The sequence below is a fragment of the Panthera leo genome, chromosome C2 (assembly GCF_018350215.1).
Source record: "Panthera leo isolate Ple1 chromosome C2, P.leo_Ple1_pat1.1, whole genome shotgun sequence".
NCBI classification, from domain to species: domain Eukaryota; kingdom Metazoa; phylum Chordata; class Mammalia; order Carnivora; family Felidae; genus Panthera; species Panthera leo.
Window position 1 is genome coordinate 89,223,466 of NC_056687.1, and position 18,395 is coordinate 89,241,860.

The window sequence follows — 18,395 nt, forward strand, 5'->3', positions numbered from 1 at the left end:
CCCTACCACAAGTAGGTGAGGAAAGGCTTCTGGCTGCTTTCCTCCAACCCACCCCCGCACTCCCTACCACAAGTAAGGGCTCACCAGGGGAAAGAACCTTTGACCTTGGTCAAGAAAAGTACCTGTCTAATCAGTGAGCTTATTAGGCCACCAGGAGTCCACATGTGTAAAAGTTAGTTGGAATGAACTTTTTTTCTTTGGTGTGAAAATTTAGGTCTCTGGTATTGGGAGGGAAAAAAAAGACTGCTTTAGAATAATACACCTATTTCAAATATTGTCATGAAAGCATAAAAACAGAACCCTTCTTAAAAAGGCTGCAGAAAATATGATTTTACTTTCAAGACAGCAATAACTGAAAAAAACAAAAAGGTTTCTTTCAGGTCAAATCTTAAAAAGGTCCTAGGCTTATACAAACGTCTAAGACCCCAACCCCTGCTTTCAGAGGGCCTTAGAAAGATTAACACATTTGTTTTAAAAGCTGGTGCCCCTCTTTTCAAAAAACAATCCGTTGCACTCCTCTCCTCATATTGTCACATTATCACTCATCTAAGTTATACTTTATAAACTGCTTTGATGTGGTACACACATGCAAAAAGTATACAAATTTGATAAACTTCTACTGTCAATGCTGCTGTAGAGGTATATATTTAGTAAACATTTAGTTACATTATTTTATTTTTGTGAAATGAGAACTGATCGACCAAACCTTTCAAACAGACCCACCAGACGATAAATACCACCATATGTTTGATTCACAGTACATTTGGGCATAAACACTTCAATTACAGCTTTGTGTTTAGTATCAAAAACCTTTTCTTGTGTGCGTGTGTTTTCTCTACAGATCCCGTGCTCTGGATTACATTTTGAAAATCGCTTATTACAGATAAAGCCCCTTTCCAGGTACGTTTCCGAGAAACATATGTATTTATGCACACAAAGGTGTGTGCAGATCTTTTCACAAACAAATGTCCATATGATGCCTGAGCCGCGCTCCCCTGCACATGCCCACCGCGTGGTGTGCCCAGCCGGCCACCCCGCGCAGCCGGGGTGCCCACAGGGACAAGCTGCCCCCGAACACGCGGAAGCCCCGCGGGGCCTCCCCAGGAAAGTTAACCGGCGTTTTCACACCAGCTGCGGCGCGAGCCTCCCCGCCCCCACCGGGCCTCGGGCTGCCGGGCCAACACCCAGGCCTCCCCGCACCCGGCAGCGTGCGGCGGTGGGGGCGGGGCGGCCAGTGCCCCGGTGGCGCCTCGCAGCGCCTGCGGGTCTTTATTTTTAAAAGACTGCGCCGCACTCGTACAGCCCCCAGCGCCGCCAGGGCGGGCGGGAGCGAGAGGAGCGAGGCCGGCGGAGGCCCCCCCGCCGCGCCGCCGCCGCCTCCTCCCCCGCCCCCCCCAGTCCGCGGCGCCCCTCCCCCGCCGGCCCCTCCCCCGCGCGCCCGCCCGGCGCAGGCCGCTCGGGTTTGTTTTGCTGCGCGGCCGCCGCCGCCGCGGGCCTCGCGAGCTCATTTGTGCCTGGCTGGTCCCCATTCCTCTCTCCCCAGTGTTGAGTGTCTGAGCCGTTGGCTGCTCCGAACCGTTTGGCTCTTTCCCTTAGTAACAGCTTTTACCTTCTGCCTCAATTCCTCTCCCCGCTCGCGCCCTTCCCCCGCGCGCCGCCTCCCCCCGCCGCCGGCCGCGTGCGCCCCCGCCCCTCCCCCCGCGGCGGGAGCACCTCCGCTCGCCACCTGGGGACCCGCGCCGCGCTCCCCGCCCCCGCCCGCCCGGCGCCCATCCCCCGCGCCCTCCGCTCGCCGGGGTTATAATTGCCTCTCACCCCCCGGAGGGGTTATTTTGGGGGTGGTTGGAGGCGGCGGCGGCGGCGGCGGCGAGGAGGGGAATTTCCTTGTGCCTCCATTCCCGGGAGGGGGGAGCGGCGTCGGAGGCCACCGTTTCCAGGTAAGCGCTGGGGGCCGGACCCCGGGGTGGGGGCGGCCGCGGGCCGGGGCGGGGGGCGCGGGCGGCGCGGGCTGAGGCGGCTGGGGGGCGCTGGGCCGCGGGGGGATGGGCACAAGTGGAACATGCATTTTTCAACTTGGCCCTTTGGCGAGCTGGGGTTTTGGTGGGGGAGGGGAAGGCAGGGAAGGCATTTAGGGTGCCCCATCCCCCCTTTTTCCTCTCAGGCTTCTTTGAAATGCTCACGTGCCTGCCCACCCCCTACCCTTTCCTGATCTCGGGGATCCTCACCCTTATTATGTTGTTGTCCCCGAAAATGTGCGCCTCGGCCTTCTCCCTCGCTTCCACCCTTCGTGCATTTACACCCCCTTTTTGTGTGTGTGTGTGTGTGTGTGTGTGTGTGTGTATGTGTGTATGTATGTGGGGGGAGGCTTTCAGGAAAGAATTTGCAGCAAATTGAATCAAGGAGCCATCATGAGGCCGACTCTTTTATAGCCTATTTTTAGCAGAGGAGAGGGATCTTTTCGGTGCACGTTATTCTGTTGGCAATGGAAATCTGCTCCCCTCCCCAGGCGCGTCCCCGGTGCAGGCGCGGCGACCCGGGTTGGCGTGCTAGGGGCTGCGGGCGGCTGTTGGGGCCGCGCGTCCCGGGCGGGGGCGCCGGAGGGGGAGGGGCGCGCGGCCGCGGGGCCGCACTCCCGGACGTGTTTATTTGTAACTTAGTGCCTTTTATCGTCTTAAGGAGGTATTTGCTAGAGCCTCTTTGAAGTTGGGTTCAGAAGTGTAGAATTGGCAAAGTTATTGCCAGCTTCCTGGTAAGTTTTGGGTGGCACAAAGTCACATTATTTTCTGACAGTGTAAAGGCCACGTTGTGAGGGTGGTTTCTCGGTAACTTCCTCTTTGCAACCGATGTCATTTTTTTTTTTTTTTAAACAAGCCGACTTTTATTCAAGTGAAATTATTAATCTTAAATGGCAGCTCGAGGGAAACCATGCATGTGTTAACATGTTCAGTATTTTTGGAAGTTCCTAATTTGCCGAAAGAGGCATCACTTTGCAGTGGCAACCGAGATTAAATTTAGGTTGTGAAAATGGTGTTTCATGTAAAATTTCGGTTGAAATGGCTCTTAAAGAATGCTCCTGTTACTAAGTTACCTCATAACATTCTCTAAAATAATTTGGTGATTACAAATGACAAGTGCTGAGACCTAGTTAAAAGCTATATTTTTCTCAGTGTCTGGAGTTTACTTAGAATCTTGGACTGTGCACCAAGGTGAAGAGTTTTAGTACCTATGTCATTTACGGTTGACTTAGGGAAGTTTACTGTTGGCTTCCTTGTTTTCCATACAAGAACCTTATGCTGATCTAAATAAGCTTGTTAGTAAAATGTGGTGGGTGAAATGATGGGTGATTTCTAGTCTGAATTGCCTGACCTCCCCTCCCCCCATGTAATTAAGTAATGGTTTTTCTCCTCCATTTTTCCCAAAGACTCCTTTATCAGATTGCATAGTATAAGGCCCCTGTGGTGTTTTCATCTACTTACTAAACCAAATTATAAAAAATATAGTAATTACACATTGAAGATACAGTGAGTGACTTTTTGGCTTTCTCAGTTTAGTTCATTTTCATTTTTGTTAAATAAGACCTGTGCTACATTGGTGTTTGTTAGTAATCCTTATTTCCTGAGACTGTATGTTCTCACCATTTTAAGAAGTTTGTAGTCTAGGGAAATAGGGCAGCTTTGTCTCCATGAAAACAGTGTGTTTGTTGGGGTGTATCATGGGAGTTCATGGCAAGCAAGCTTGAGAAATCATCATTGAGGGTTCTAGAAATAGTTAGCATTTACCTGTGAAGGAAGGGTGGCAGAAAGAAAATATGCCTACGAGTGGTTAGGCGTGAGATGTGTGTTTATACTTTTTGCTCTGAAATTGTGGTTTTTCTGCCTGTTTGGAATATGATGTTTTTTTCCCTGTGTTGCTATAATGCATTGTGTGATCTATGTAACCACAACCATTAAATCCACAAATAACTACTCTTTTTTGCTATTTGAATAGTTAGAATGAGATCTATAGGGCAAAATGGTACACTGTATGGAGGATGAAAACCATATGTAAGTGGGAAAAGTTTCCCTTACTGTTACAGAACTTAATGGACTTGTTAATGACTTAAAAATTGTTGCAAAGCTCACCATCAGTTTATAAAATGCTTTTCTTGCATATACCAACTTTAGTTATTAATTTGGGAGATGTGGTATATGTGGAGTGGCCCCTTGTGGAGGTTGTATTTTTGCATTGGTTGTCTCAAAGAAGTGTTAGACATTTTAATAACTTTTTGCGTGTCCATGAATTTTTTTGTTACTTGTGTTTTCAACATCTAATTAAGGTTTATCATGATTATCATGATACGTGCCTACCAGGAAAATAAGTAACTACTTCCTGAGAGCCTTTCAAGCTAATAAGCGGAAAGGGCAAAAGCTTAATATAAATATAGGGGTTACTGATAAAAAGAGATGTGACTAATGAACCTTTGTAATGACAACTTGTTGAATAAATACATGTGTTCCTACATAGCGATGATGTTTAAGTACAACCTGGTCAGCTGAGTAGCTGACACAGGAGTTCTATGATTTACTCCAACTGTATTACTACAGAGAATTTCTGACTTAATGTATTTTGATGAAGTTAGTAGAAATAATTTGTTGGGTTTACTCAGTTCCTGTGTCTTTTATATAAGAATTGAGAGGAAGGGTGCCTGGGTGGCTCAGTCAGCAACCGACTTCGACTCAGGTCATGATCTCACAGTTCATGGGTTCGAGCCCTGTGTCAGGCTCTGTTGCTGAATGCTTGCTCGGAGCCTGGAGCCTGCTTCGGATTCTGTGTGTCCTTCTCTTCTACACCTCCTACACTTGTGCTCTGTCTCACTCTGTCTCTCAAAAATAAATAAATGTAAAAAGAAAATTAGAAAAAAAAAGAATTGTAAAGAATGTGAGTGACAGTAAGTCAGGGGAGAGAGATGGCAGAAATATTGGCACTGTGGGACTGTATTTTTCTAGTATATGCGAATTTGACTTATTTCACAAATAACATTTGTGGTTTGTCACTGAAATACAAAAATCAGCTAACAGAGCCATTTATACATCCCCATAGTATAGAGGGGTTAGGACCCTGGGCTGTGTAGTAGACAGTTAGTAAGAGTATGGTCCAGTTTGGAGACCATCATGGTGGTATCGCCTGTTCTATCACCAACAGAAACTTGAATTAAAAAAAAAAAAGCTGATGCTGGAGAGGTTTACTCTCCACCACCTGCAGGATTAGACTCTGTAAGAGTACAATTAATTGCCCTGTTATGAAGAGCCAGAGGAAAGAGACTTTGCTTGGGTTATGATCTAGGAAAGGTGTGAGGTGCTTTCTCTGTCATGTATACCTCAGGCTAATCTTATGAAGTGGGTAGTACTGGATCTGTGGATGATGAAACAGAGGTGCAGGGTTAATTCCCTTGTCCTAGGCCACAGAATGATCAAATGATGCATTAGGGTTCTAATGTAGGTAGGTCTAAGTCCTAGTCTGTGCTCGTTCTGGATGAGTGTAGCTGTGCCAGATTTTTCCAGCTGTTTTGTCAGATGTCCTTGGAAAAAATTAGCGTTTATAATTCTGTAGTTGGGCATCTCTATTAACTGGGTCAAGTAATTGCATGGATAAATGAAATTCATAGGAGTCCTACCTACATCATTGTCTTTAACTCTCTAGAACCATTTAATAAGATGCAATCCTCTTGCCAACTGCTCTGTTTCCTACCTTTAAGATGGACAGCAGTGAAGTAGCCTTTCCAAGTACTACCAGTAGAAAAAAGAAAATATGGTTCCATGCCTGAAATTAAGAAGGAAAAGCAAGTAAGAGTATGTTTAACTATCCTCATCCTCAGAGTATGTATTCCTCAAAACTTGTGTAAGAACGTCACGTTAAGTCTTTTTGTGTAGCATAGTGTTCCATTGGGGGTCTTTGAGGCAAACTGCCTGGGTTCAAACTCCAGCTCCATTCCTTACTGCTTATGCAACCTTAAGGGGAGTAACTCCCTCTTTGTTTCCTCTTCTGCATGATGTGGACTGTCAGCTTCTAGAGTTGAAAAGATTGAGAGAATTGTATGTGTAAGGTGCTGAGAATAATACTTGACATACAAGTATCATGGAAATGTAAGCTGTTAAACATGATGATGTTGGGTTTGGATTTGAAGTTTGCTTCTTTGTATTACATTTTATTTGTTCTTTATTTTAGTGGGGCCGTGTTATAGAAAATATTTAGTAGTTTTATTTCCTGAGTTTCCTGGGTAAAATATTTGAAATAAACTTAATGTATTTGCTCTTGAAGTTGTGATTGAAGACTTAACCTTGAAGAATTAGATTTGATTTTAAAACTAGGAACAATATCAAGCATTGTATAGTGACAGTGCTAGTGCTGGGTCTTTTGCCTTTTTTTTTTTTTTTTTTTTTTTGAGAATGAGGGTATGTGCCTGAGCACCCACCCAAGTTAGGGAGGGGTAGAGAGAGGGAGGGAGAGAATCCTAAGCAGTCTCCACAGCCATTGACAAGGGGACTAGGGGCTCCATCTCATGACCCTGGTATTATGACCTGAGCTGAAATCAAGAGCTGGATGTTTGGGGTATGGAGGCGCCCCCAGTGTTGGGTCTTTTGCCTGACTTTTATTGCTGTTCTTTTGTTACTTGGACTTGGACTTTTTAAATCTCCCACCATTTGGAACATTTTCTAACTCTTTAAATAAAGGAATTTTGTTTTTCAGGGCTGGATCTGGCAAGTACCTAGGATCTCCTTTTTAGATTGGAGTGATGACTTTAAGTGGATCATTGTTTTCTGTAGCCTTGACCTTTCACCTGTGTTCTTGTTCCATATTTTCAGCTGCTGTCAAGACAGTTCTACTTGGAAGTTCTGTTGCTCTGATACATCTCTAAGCATTGTCTTATTTTCACTTCCCATTTTTACTATTAATTCAGCAGTGATGTTAACTACTAATAGAATTTATGTGTCAGGACCACACAGCTGCTTTGACAGGGACTTGGACAATCTGAGTGGCTGATACCTTGATTTTAAGAGTGAGGAAGCCAAGGCTCAGTAGTAAGGGGCGCACAGAGGGGTTTAGGCCCCGTGTGTCTGATTCTAGGCCAGTGTTTTTAGCTAGCAGTCTACTGCTTCACAGTGAATGAACGGAAGACAGAATGAATGGTTTTAGGTCTGGATTATTGCATTAATTTTCTAGTAGGTTGCTCTGAGCAGGCTTTCTTCTCCATTCTGTCTTCTGTAACTGCTTGGCAGTGTAATTTATTTAAAATACTGATTTCATCGTGTCAGTTCCTTTGCTGTGGAGAACCCATAATGGCTTCCCTTTGCCAACTGGATAGGGTTCATAAGCTTCAGTCTGGCTTTTTAAGGCTCTATTTTACCTATTCAGCTATAGTTCCCTCTCTTCTCCCAAACTGTGATTCTGGCCTGCCTATCAGATACTGCAGTTTTGACATACACGTTACTCTTCTGCTTTTCACTCATGCTTGTCCTTCCCTTTGTCTTTTTTATAGTCTAGTTTCAGTCCACCTTCCCTGAAGCTGTTTCTGGCTATCTCGACTCAGGATATTTCTTCACTGAGATACCATCGTGTTTAATGACTATCACAACCTCCATAATTATTATTTCATGGGTTTGTTTATCCTAGCCCCAACTGCATGTTACATTTCTTGAAGGAAAGGGCCTTTTTTCTTCTGGTATTAGCAGAATTTTTGATTTTTGTACCATACTGTCTTCATATTACAATGGATTGTTTCTTTCTACAAGTGCCCATGGTAAAATAAGTGGTGATGGGTCCTGTACTACTGTTGATGTGGCCGAAGCTTCTGTTGGACTTAGGCCTTCAAAGTTGTGGTGTGCTGTAGCAGCACTTAACTGTTAATTTGAAAAAAATCTTGATCCTGGAATTGTAGCCATGATTTTGGTGAGGAACCTAGTCTAGTTGGGAATCCTGTCACCCTAAGTTGGCTTTATTTGGTTGTATTTGTGGCAGTTATAATGAAACTTAGGATTTTGTACTTATTTTCTTAACCTCTCTGGCTTTTTTGCTCATTATTTTCTCTGTAGTGTGCCTAAATAAGATTGTGTTTTTAGCATCTTGACCACATTGGAATCTCATTTGAGTCATTACTGTGAGGGTATTAACATTCAGTGTAGAGTGTGTCTATTTTATGGTGTAGGTGGGTTCAGTCTACCAGAAGAAAGTTATCATAACCGTCTCTTCAGTAGGTTTTTATGGTAAGGCTGGGTGCCATATTAGTTCTTCACAACCTGGGTAATTTATTCTAAAGCAACTAATTTGGTATTATATCCTGTTGAATTTTTTAATATTTAAATAGGTTCTCAGCATGATTTTATTTGCATCAAACAAAATGAGCTGCTTGTCCCCCTGCTTTCTAAGAGCTTACACTTTTTTATTTTTTTAATTTCTTGAGAGAGAGAGACAGAGCACCAGTGGGGGAGGGGCAGAGAGAGAGGGAGGCACAGAACCCGAAGCAGGCTCCAGGCCCTGAGCTGTGTCAGCACAGAGCCCCACGCGGGGTTCAAACCACAAGATCATGACCTGAGCTGAAGTTGACACTTAACTGACTGATCCATCCACGCACCCCTCTTAGAGCTTATGTTAATTTAGAATTAATACAAACTGTATAGGTCGTGTTGAAAGATCAACAATTAAATTTCAGTAAATATACAGAGTATCCAGATTAAAGAATGTGAGATGAATACTTTGAATGAGGAAGAATAGGTAGTGAATGTTTAAACTGAGGAGTTTGCCATCTGTTTTCCTCTTAAGCAATTGTAAGTTTTTTTCAGGTGGTAGAACAGAGGAGAACATGGAAAGCAAGGGTCAGAGATGGTGCTTCCAGTCTCTTAATAGAATAATTCTTTTTCATATAAAATTGTACTCTGGACTCTCAAACATTTTTTTTTTTTTTTTTTAATGAGACATTTAAAATTTTAAATACCTTAAAAGTAGTGAATAATTTTTACTTTTTAGGAACTAGATACCAGTGTACTTCTTGATATCTAGTTTGTCCGAGTTCAAAGGTGGTAATTAGTTCTTTTCTTTCATTTTTTTTCATTGTGTCCTTTCCAGCACATTGTGTGATAGGACATTGTAATGACATAGATAATCAGTTAAGTGGATGTTTGCTGCTTTGTTGTTACTGTTATCCACTTAAATGGTGGCTAGTATTTTAATATGGATTCAGTATTAAGCAAATAAATTTTTATCATTTTTTGCAAAGCCATAGTTACAAGGGTAAATCATTTAGTTTTTAGAAATGCAACTGAAGAGGTTCAAATGAAGTGTTATGTAAAGCTAGTTCATCCTTTCAAGGAATACTTGTATAGTCAATTCCTGTGTTAAAATTTGGAGATTCTGTCATTTATGTAATTTTTTTGAGGGAGATCTACATGGAAAATATGCTTAATGGCTAAAAATCTATAACCTTACATAGAATAATAGAAAGCATTTGGCATTAGCATAAGCAAACACCTCCAGAGAATTTATAGTAATGGTATAATTTTGCTAGTTACCTTCAACTGCTAGTAGAATACAGCTTATGGGTTAGTGAGAGGTGTTTTATGCTTTCCTCTTAATTTGAACAAGCTAATTGGGTAGAATGTATACTGATTTTGTTCCATTTCTATTTTTTGGCTATCAGATGTCATTAACTCTCAGTATAAGGCAATTGGGTCATCTGCTTTGGGTTTCTGAAATAAGGTAATGGAAATAGATAATGAATGAATTTCCTTAATGTCTTTTTTTCCCTGTGTAATTGTTCTTTTATGGAATAGAATTTATCATACATGTGTGAATTTTTAGATGCTATATGTAGCTTTAGTATAGTTCTTAGGCACCTTTTATACTTAAGTTTTCTCCCACTAAAGTAATGGGTTTTCTTTAAATCACCTTTCTCTGTTTTCTTTAGTAAACAGTGTATCTTTGTGAGATCCTAGACTGAGTTTAGGATTGCAGTCTGTTAACTGTGTCAGGGAAGTAGTTTTCCTATTCTGTGAGAACTAACAGGCCCTCATGGTTGGGGGATTACTTCTTTGACCTTGGCTTTCCTTTTATCCTGCTAGCAGAGGTCACCAGTTTTAACATCTGTTGAGAGTTGTTTTGTGTGAAGTGTTCCTTTACAGATTTGTTTAGAATTAATGTTTATAACTTTCTTGTTAGTATTTATAGGTTCTCAAAGATACATTTAAGTGAAAAAACAGGCAGAGGATGTTGTAGTCTGCTGCCATTTTAGCTTGCAAAAGGGGAGAAGGGCAGTGAGGAGGACACAGACATGATGGGAGAGTGTATGAGTTGTGTGTATGTATGTTTGTTTTACGTGTTTAGGATGACTACAGAAAGATACACAAGAGACTAGTAACAGTGATTTTAGGGGGTGAGGTTGGGATGGGGAGATCATGTGGTCAGATGTGGGAGAAACTTATTCTCATGTATAACCTTTTGAACTGTTTGAATCTTGCTATGTCAGTATTACCATTTTAAAAAAAGTATTGATTGTGAAAAATCAAGGCATCCGGTTAAGAATTCTTAATATTTCTATTTCTTTAATTTGGACAGTCAGAAGAAGAGAGAAAACTTAATTTTTCCTATGCTTCTCAGACAGTTCTTGAAGAGCTGGAATTGTGTATATTTCTGCAAACACTTAATTTGTCAGATTTGTTGGGAAAATTAGAGCCACTGAGTATGATTAAAAAGTGTTGGTCTGTTCCATGATTGGGTCAGCAGACCACTTGAACTATTTAGTAATAGTGACTTGGTGATTTTCAAGTCCTATCCAAGGTCCATAATTAGAAATTCAGTGCAAATATTAGAAGGAGATACTGGTTGTACAGATGTATGTAGGTGTTGTCTGATTTCAAAGGTGTTTTGCCAAGGGTTTGGAAATCAGGTGAAAATTGTATTTCTCATAGTTTAGTAGTTGATTTTTAATAATTGTGATAGTTTTTGGTATAATGGGATTTGTAGAACTGGGTTTTGATACTACACAATCCCTGACTTGGGAATTTACATGTATGTATAAGTTGGCGTCACTTGTAATTGTTCACTGAATGTTTAGTTTATTCTAAAGGGTGTTCTAGTTGTGCTCCTCATTTTCAACTTAAGCTGGAAAGTCTCAGAGAAAGGTAGCATCTGTTTTTGTGCCTTTAATTCTGCTTCACTGTGACTTGACAGTGTGACCTGCCTCCCTGGGAGCAGTGCTTCTCTCTTTAGTGATAAGAGAGCTAGGCAGGGTAGGTGTCTGATCTTAGGCAGTTAACTCTTACTGTAGTATGTTGCTGTGGCGAAGAGCTCGGTGTCTGGAGTCGGGCATGGCTGGTTTGTCACCCCTACTTATTAGTTGTATGACTCTGGAAAATTAGGTAATTCCAGTTTCCACTCTGAAAAATGGAAATAAGGAGTAATTAATACATGCGTCATAGAACACTTGTGAGGATTCAAGTGTGAATATGTGTAAAGCAGTTACCATAGGCCTGGCACATGGGAAGTAATGCTTGCTACTACTTGGTGGCTTTGTTAAGTGCAGCAGTAACAGCTGTAGGGAGAGGCAGAAAAGTGACACTCCCCCTTGTGAACCTGTCAGGGCTTCCTGTGGCAACAGCAGAGAACTGGATGGCCAGAATTCCCAGTTCTGTATTTTGTGACTGAGCTTTTGTTGCTCACTCTTCTTTTTCTTTTTTTAATCTGGAAGCTATTTTATTTATTTAATTTTATTTTTTATTTTTTAAATTTACATCCGAATTAGTTAGCATATAGTGTGACAATGATTTCAGGAGTAGATTCCTTAGTGCCCCTTACCCATTTAGCTCATCCCCCCCTCCCACAACCCCTCCAGCAACCCTCAGTTTGTTCTCCATATTTATGAGTCTCCTCTGTTTTGTCCCCCTCCCTGTTTTTATATTATTTTTGTTTCCCTTCCTTTATGTTCATCTGTTTTGTTTCTTAAAGTCCTCATATGAGTGAAGTCCTATTATTTTTGTCTTTCTTTGACTCACTAATTTCACTTAGCATAATACCCTCCAGTTCCATCCATGTAGTTGCAAATGGCAAGATTTCATTTTTTTGATTGCCAAGTAATGCTCCATTTTGTGTGTGTGTGTGTGTGTGTGTGTGTGTGTGTGTGTGTATGTGTATATATATACACACCACATCTTCTTTATCCATTCATCCATCTATGGACATTTGGGCTCTTTCCATAATTTGGCTATTGTGGATAGTGCTGCTATAAACATGGGGGTGCAGGTGTCCCTTCGAAACAGCACACCTGTATCCCGTGGATAAATGCCTAGTAGTGCAATTGCTGGGTTGTAGGGTAGTTCTATTTTTAGTTTTTTGAGGAACCTCCATACTGTTTTCCAGAGTGACTGCACCAGCTTGCATTCCCATGTTGCTCACTCTAAAATGAGAACTTGGGGGCGCCTGGCTGGCTCAGTCAGAGGAGCATGCGAATCTTGATGTGAGGGTCTTGATGTTGGGTGTAGAGATTGCTTAAATAAAAATAAAACTTAAAAAAATAAAAAGAGAATGTGTACTGTGTGCCTTTGTTATGTCTCTAGTACATATATATATATTTTAAGTTTATTTATTTGGAGAGAGAGAGCACAGTGGGGAAAGGGTAGAGAGAGAGGGAGAGAGAATACCAAGAAGCAGGCTCTGTGCTGTCAGAGCAGAGCCCAATATGGCGCTTGAACTCACAGAATTGTGAGATCATGACCTGAGCTGAAACCAAGAGTTGGACGCTCAACTGATCGAGCCACCCAGGCATCCATCTGTATATGTTGTTTTACAGTAATTTTTAAATATTTTTGGTCACCTCTTGATACTTAGAGAAAAAAAAAGTTACTGCTTTTCCTAAAAAAAAAATAGTCTTTTTACTTTCTGGAATGGACTCTCCACTCCTTTTCTGTTCTCTGGCAAATGAAACACTCCTCTCTGGCTCCCCAGTGGATGTTGCTTGTATGGATCAGTTATTTCAAATATGCATGTTGCATGTTATGCAGACTTGGACTTTCACTGAGAAGTATATAAGACATAACAGGATATGTATATGTGCAAAAATACTGAAGTTTTGCTTTAATAGCTAGTATAGGCATTTTCTATAATCTTTCATTTAAAAACATGCTTCTATAAATTTATGAATTGAAAATGATTTTATTTACCAAATTTAAAAAATACTGGTTTAAAGTAATGTAGAATTATAATTCTCTAAGTTTTATGGATTTAGAATCAGTACTAAAAATTAGAATCAAATTGTCGTTGTGAATGATAGAGCATAGGTAAGTCACATTTATTGGTGCTGATTTTTTTAGGTAGTTTTCTGAGGCTCTATTAGGATTCTGAAGTTCTAATCCCCCAAAGTGTGCACTCAAAGTAAGATACGAAGAATAAAGACATTTGATTGCTAATAAATGTGAATATAAGATTTTTGGGAGGATTAATCTGCCAGCATCTCTGGATTAAGAATCCTGACTGCTTTTCATAAAGAATAGTAACAAAATAATAACCATTATAGTAAGATTTTTCTATTTCGTTAGAGAAGAAGTTTGTATAAGATTGTCTTATAGTGTTTAAAAACTGACATACCACAACATTTTGGCTGAATGAAGTTACACCATCGGATTGAAGGTTAAACTTCTTTCTGTGACAGTCTTAAGTTGACGTCCTGGCCTGTGACCACTAATCATCTGCTTCTAGCACAGATCTCCCTTTGAGTTACTTGTTGAGTCCTGTCTCACTAGGCAAAAGCCTTCTTTGGGAACAGTTGTGTTTCACCCATCTTTATCCTTAGCATCTGGTAGGTACAATGCTTGACACAGTATTTCAATGATATTTTAATAAATATTTGTATTTATAAATGTTTTAAAATTCATCAACAGATTTAAAAAGTTACCAAGGTGGTGCATTTAAAAGATAGTAATTTTACTTTTCTCTGAATGTTGTTGAAACAGGCAAGGTATTATGAAATGAAAAGAACAGAGAATTTACTTTAGAAGCTTTTGTGTTTTTTACCCTTTGTCTACTCATTTGTAGGAGAGTATTTTTTAAGTAGATAACAATCTTTTGTATCCATGGACCCTCTGCTTCTTGAATGTGGGTATGTTTTCTAATTTGGTGCTTCTCTACTTGCTTTGTTGCCTGTTTTTGGGTCCTATACTCATGAATAGCTGACTGTCTTTATTTCATCTAGTCTCGTTTGCCCTTCTTGCATTTTATTCTAGATGACTCATGTATGTTCTGTAGTAGATAATATTGGTTGGTTCATTTGGTCTGACAAATCAACGTAGAGGTGATTTCCTACAAGTGAGAACTGGTAGTAACAGGAAAAGTGACTTTTTTTTTTTTTGATTGTAACAGCATACTAATGACCTTTGATAAGTATGATTAAGTGCATACAGTATAATTTACACAAATGCATCTGTTGTTTTGTAGCATACGTGGTGGAAACATTCTTATATGCTGTTTACTTTGGCACTATGAAAGATGCTCACTAAATGTCAGTTTTCTTCCCTATACCCTATCCTGTGGGTTTTTCTTCACACTCAGGGTGAAATCCAAAAGTCCTTCCTTAGCTTGTGAGGAACCCCCCACCACATAATCTGCTCTGTGACCACCTCACAAACCTTCTCCTGTTTCACATTGCCTGTCTTCCCCTCGTTCACTGTGCCTAGCCATACCAGCTCCATTCCCACTGAACAAGCTTGTTCCTGTCTCAGTGCCTTAATTGCTTTGCTCTCTGCCTCAGGCTTTGCCCTGAGATTGTCATATGGCTAATTTTTTTATGTCATTCAGATTTCACTTCCAGTGCCACCACCTGAGAGGTCACACTGAAATAGCTGCTCACTCCTTAGCCTTTTTCAGTTGCAGGACCCTCGTATTTTCCTCATAACATTTAGTCTCTCTGAAATAGCCTTGATCATTGTTTCTTTTTGTTTGTTTTATTCACCTCTGGAATTTACACTCCATGAGAACAGGGATGGGTTCTGTCTTGTCACTCCAGGACAAAACAGGACTGGTAGGTGTTCAGTAAATATTTGAGTGAATTGTTTGCTCAGAAATGCTTTTGTAACCAGCTGATAGCTTTAACTTGTTTCCTCCTTACAGTAGAATACTGGAAATAATTCATTAAAAATCAGCATTTAGGGGAGGGTCAAAAGAGGCTTATTTATTGCATTTACTGTTTGGAATCCCAGGGATGTATATGTGAGTGCTGTATGCTTTTCTTGGAGGAACTACTACAGATGGTATTTGAATCAATCTGGAAAAAACAGGTAAATGGATAATTGATGAGCAAATTTGAATATGTGCTTCTGTTACCATAAAATGTTAGATTTTAAGAAGTTAACACTTTCGTTTTAAAATACATATTTCATTCAAGTTATGTGATGAGAGCTAGATATTCCTATTTATGTTTTTTACAGGTTAAAGAGATTCTTTAATTTGCTTTTAATTCCATTTACCTGTGCTATTCTGTTGCGATTAATCTAGGCTAACTTCACCAAGTTGGTATATGAATTAGAACTCGTAGGTGTACAATAGACAGTTCAAGTTAGCTTAAGCCAAAGAGAGGGATTCCTTGGCAATAGAATCCCAAAATGGATTGAACTGTGGGAAGAGCATGGGCTCTGCAAGGCTTTAGGCACAGCAAGAACTAGAGCCATTTGAATATCACCAGAAATCTCTGTTGACAGAATATATGTGTGTGTGTGTGTGTGTGTGTGTGTGTGTGTGTGTGTGTGTGTGTTCTGGTAGGTTAGTTTCATTCTTTGAGAAGATTAACTTTCTTCACACAGTGGAAAATGTCAGTGCCAGAGTTTTTATCCGTTGTTTTCCCCTGCTGTAGAGGAGGGACTACCTATTTATCTCATCAGGAAAGATCTTGAAGTAGTGATGAGCTTGGTTTGGGAAGGTGCCCATCATGGCCAGAGGCCATTTAGAAACAATGGCTGCCACTTTCCAGTAGAGCAGTGGGAATGACATTTGAGTAAACCAGGGAGCCGCTGGACAGACAGCCTCTCTTCCCCTCCCCCCACACCAAAATGTGCATCCATTTATAGTTGGGAAGGTTGTGCATTTAATCCATGATGGACTGTGCCCATAAAATTCTCTTTCAACCAGAACTGGCATATATTTTGTTGTTCTCAATGTTTTAAATATGTATTGTTTTTTAAAATGAAAAGTTGGGATTCCTCATGTGGTAGTATTTATAATTTTATGTACGCTGTCTATAACTAATATGGGTGTTCAAATGAATTTATCTTCTCAAAACGAGTTACATACTAAAAAAAATTGATGTTATTTATTTTGGTTTTGTTTTTCACATTATTTCTGCTAATTTTACAGGTAACAGAAGCCCAAATTTGAGGGCAAGCATTAGAAAATTATCAACGGGTTAATTATATATTTTTAGGGGATATTTTAAACCTTGAAGAAGATAACTACCCTTGTTTGTCCTAACCAGATACTCAAATTTAGCATATAGCAAAATTAATGAGTTGTATATTCTGAAGTTATTTTGAGCAATACTTCATCAGTTCACTTAAAATAAAAATTGTTAGCCTTGTAGACAAAGCTTTTTTGTGACCTAATAGAAATTAATTTTCGTGGACTTCAGTTGCTTCATCTTGAGAACATTGAATTGGGTCTCTGAAGTCTCTTCTGCATCTAATATTCTTTGATCATATGATTGCACATATAATTTAAAAATTAAGCTAGGGGCCTGGGTGGCTCAGTCGGTTAAGCCTCCGACGTTGGCTCAGATCATGATTTCCTGGTTTGTGAGTTCCAGCCCTGCGTTAGGTTCTCTGCTGTCAGCGCAGAGCCTGCTTCTGATCCTCTGCCTCCTTCTCTCTGCCCCTCCCTGCTCATGTGTCCATTCTCTCTCTGTCACTCAAAAACAAACATTCAAAAATAAAAATTAAGTTAGTGTTCAGTCAAATTAAATGGGAAATGTACAGTGCTGATTTTTTCAGGTTATTTATTACCTGAATTGGCTTTTTCTAATAACATTTACATTTCTCTGATGTCTTCTCAGTTTTGAACAGATTATTCTCAGAGAAAATATTTTTTAGATATCTGAAGAAGAAACGTCTGTTTTTATCCATTAATCAGAGTTCAGGTGCATTTGTTACATCCCATTTCACTGTAGTGAAAACTAAAAGGAATAGCAACAAACATGTTTACGGCAGTTTTTTTCTTTAATGCCCTTATTTTAATTGTATGATTTCTGAATGTTCCAGTCAGTAAATTTTTCAGCAATTTAGGTTTTATCTTTGTGTGCTGTACATTTTTGAAATCGTACTAAAGATACACGTCTCTGAAGTGCAATGAGAAAATGCTGTATTTTGAGTAATTTTTTTAACTACTGAAATACGTTTCAAGTGTCGCCCATATTAACTACTAATTGAGACGCTGTGTATGTTAAAAAAAATTTACAGCGAGGGGCATCTGGGTGGCTTAGTCGGTTAAATGTCTGGGCTTCAGCTCAGGTCATGATCTCGCGGTTTGTGAGTTCGAGCCCTGTGTTGGGCTCTGTGCTGACAGCTCAGAGCCTGGAGCCTACTTCTGATTCTGTCTCCCTATATGCTCCTCCCCTGTTCACGCTCTGTCTGTCTGTCTCCCTCTCTCTCTCTCTCTCTCTCTCTCTCTCTCTTTCTCTCTTTCTCTCTTTCTCAAAAATAAATAAACATTAAAAAAATTAAAAAAAAAACTTACAGCAAAAAACAGATATGTGAGTGGTATGACAGGAGGGCATTAAAGATGCCAAACAAGTTGTTTTTTTTCTGGAAAAGTTTTGTTTATGTGTAGCATATGGTTTGTAACTCGTAGAGTGGTGAGAACAAACAGGAAAGGCAAGCAGGGGTCGTATCATTAAGTGACATGTTTGCTGTGTTAAGGGGTTTGGACATTTCTTCTGTGACAGGAAACTTGTGAAGGACTTTAAGGAGAACAGCAGAATTATGTTTTAGCCTCAGATGATATAGAGCATGAAGGGTGAGATGATGGTTTGAGAGGGAAAGGGGCTGAGCTCTGGTTGGGAGAAAGTTGAGCTGATAGTATGATGGGTGAGAATGACACCACATAATTCCGAGAGTATTGAAAACTGGACTGCATTTGTGAATTCTGAAAGGAAGCATTTGGAAATTCAGGAGAGAGTCAAAAGAGCTAAGCATCCAAATTTTTTTCTCTCTGGCTTGCTCCTCCTCTTGTGGAGAACCGGGGTATGAAGAATGGGGGTCTGTGGAGATGGGGAATTAATTTGACAATCCAAATAGCTAATGGACAAAAGCTTGAGGGCAACACAAGGAGGGAGAAATTGCTGCATGGGAATGGGAAATCCCCTTGTCATGATATCTTAACCAAATGGTAATTAA

The 18,395-nt window shown here is 40.5% G+C and overlaps 1 protein-coding gene across 3 annotated transcripts in view; it reads left to right on the forward strand.

Moving 5' to 3' along the window:
* The first annotated feature begins 1,806 nt into the window (after positions 1 to 1,806).
* Positions 1,807 to 18,395, forward strand: part of TBL1XR1 (TBL1X receptor 1) — a 177,567-nt gene continuing 160,978 nt past the window's right edge. For 2 of the 3 annotated variants that reach the window (XM_042954625.1, XM_042954626.1), the window contains exon 1: positions 1,807 to 1,937. The gene's annotated coding sequence lies outside the window, so the exon portion shown is untranslated. Of the gene's footprint in view, positions 1,938 to 2,031; positions 2,750 to 18,395 lie in introns of those variants that run through there. The other variant, XM_042954621.1, reaches the window with a different exon arrangement.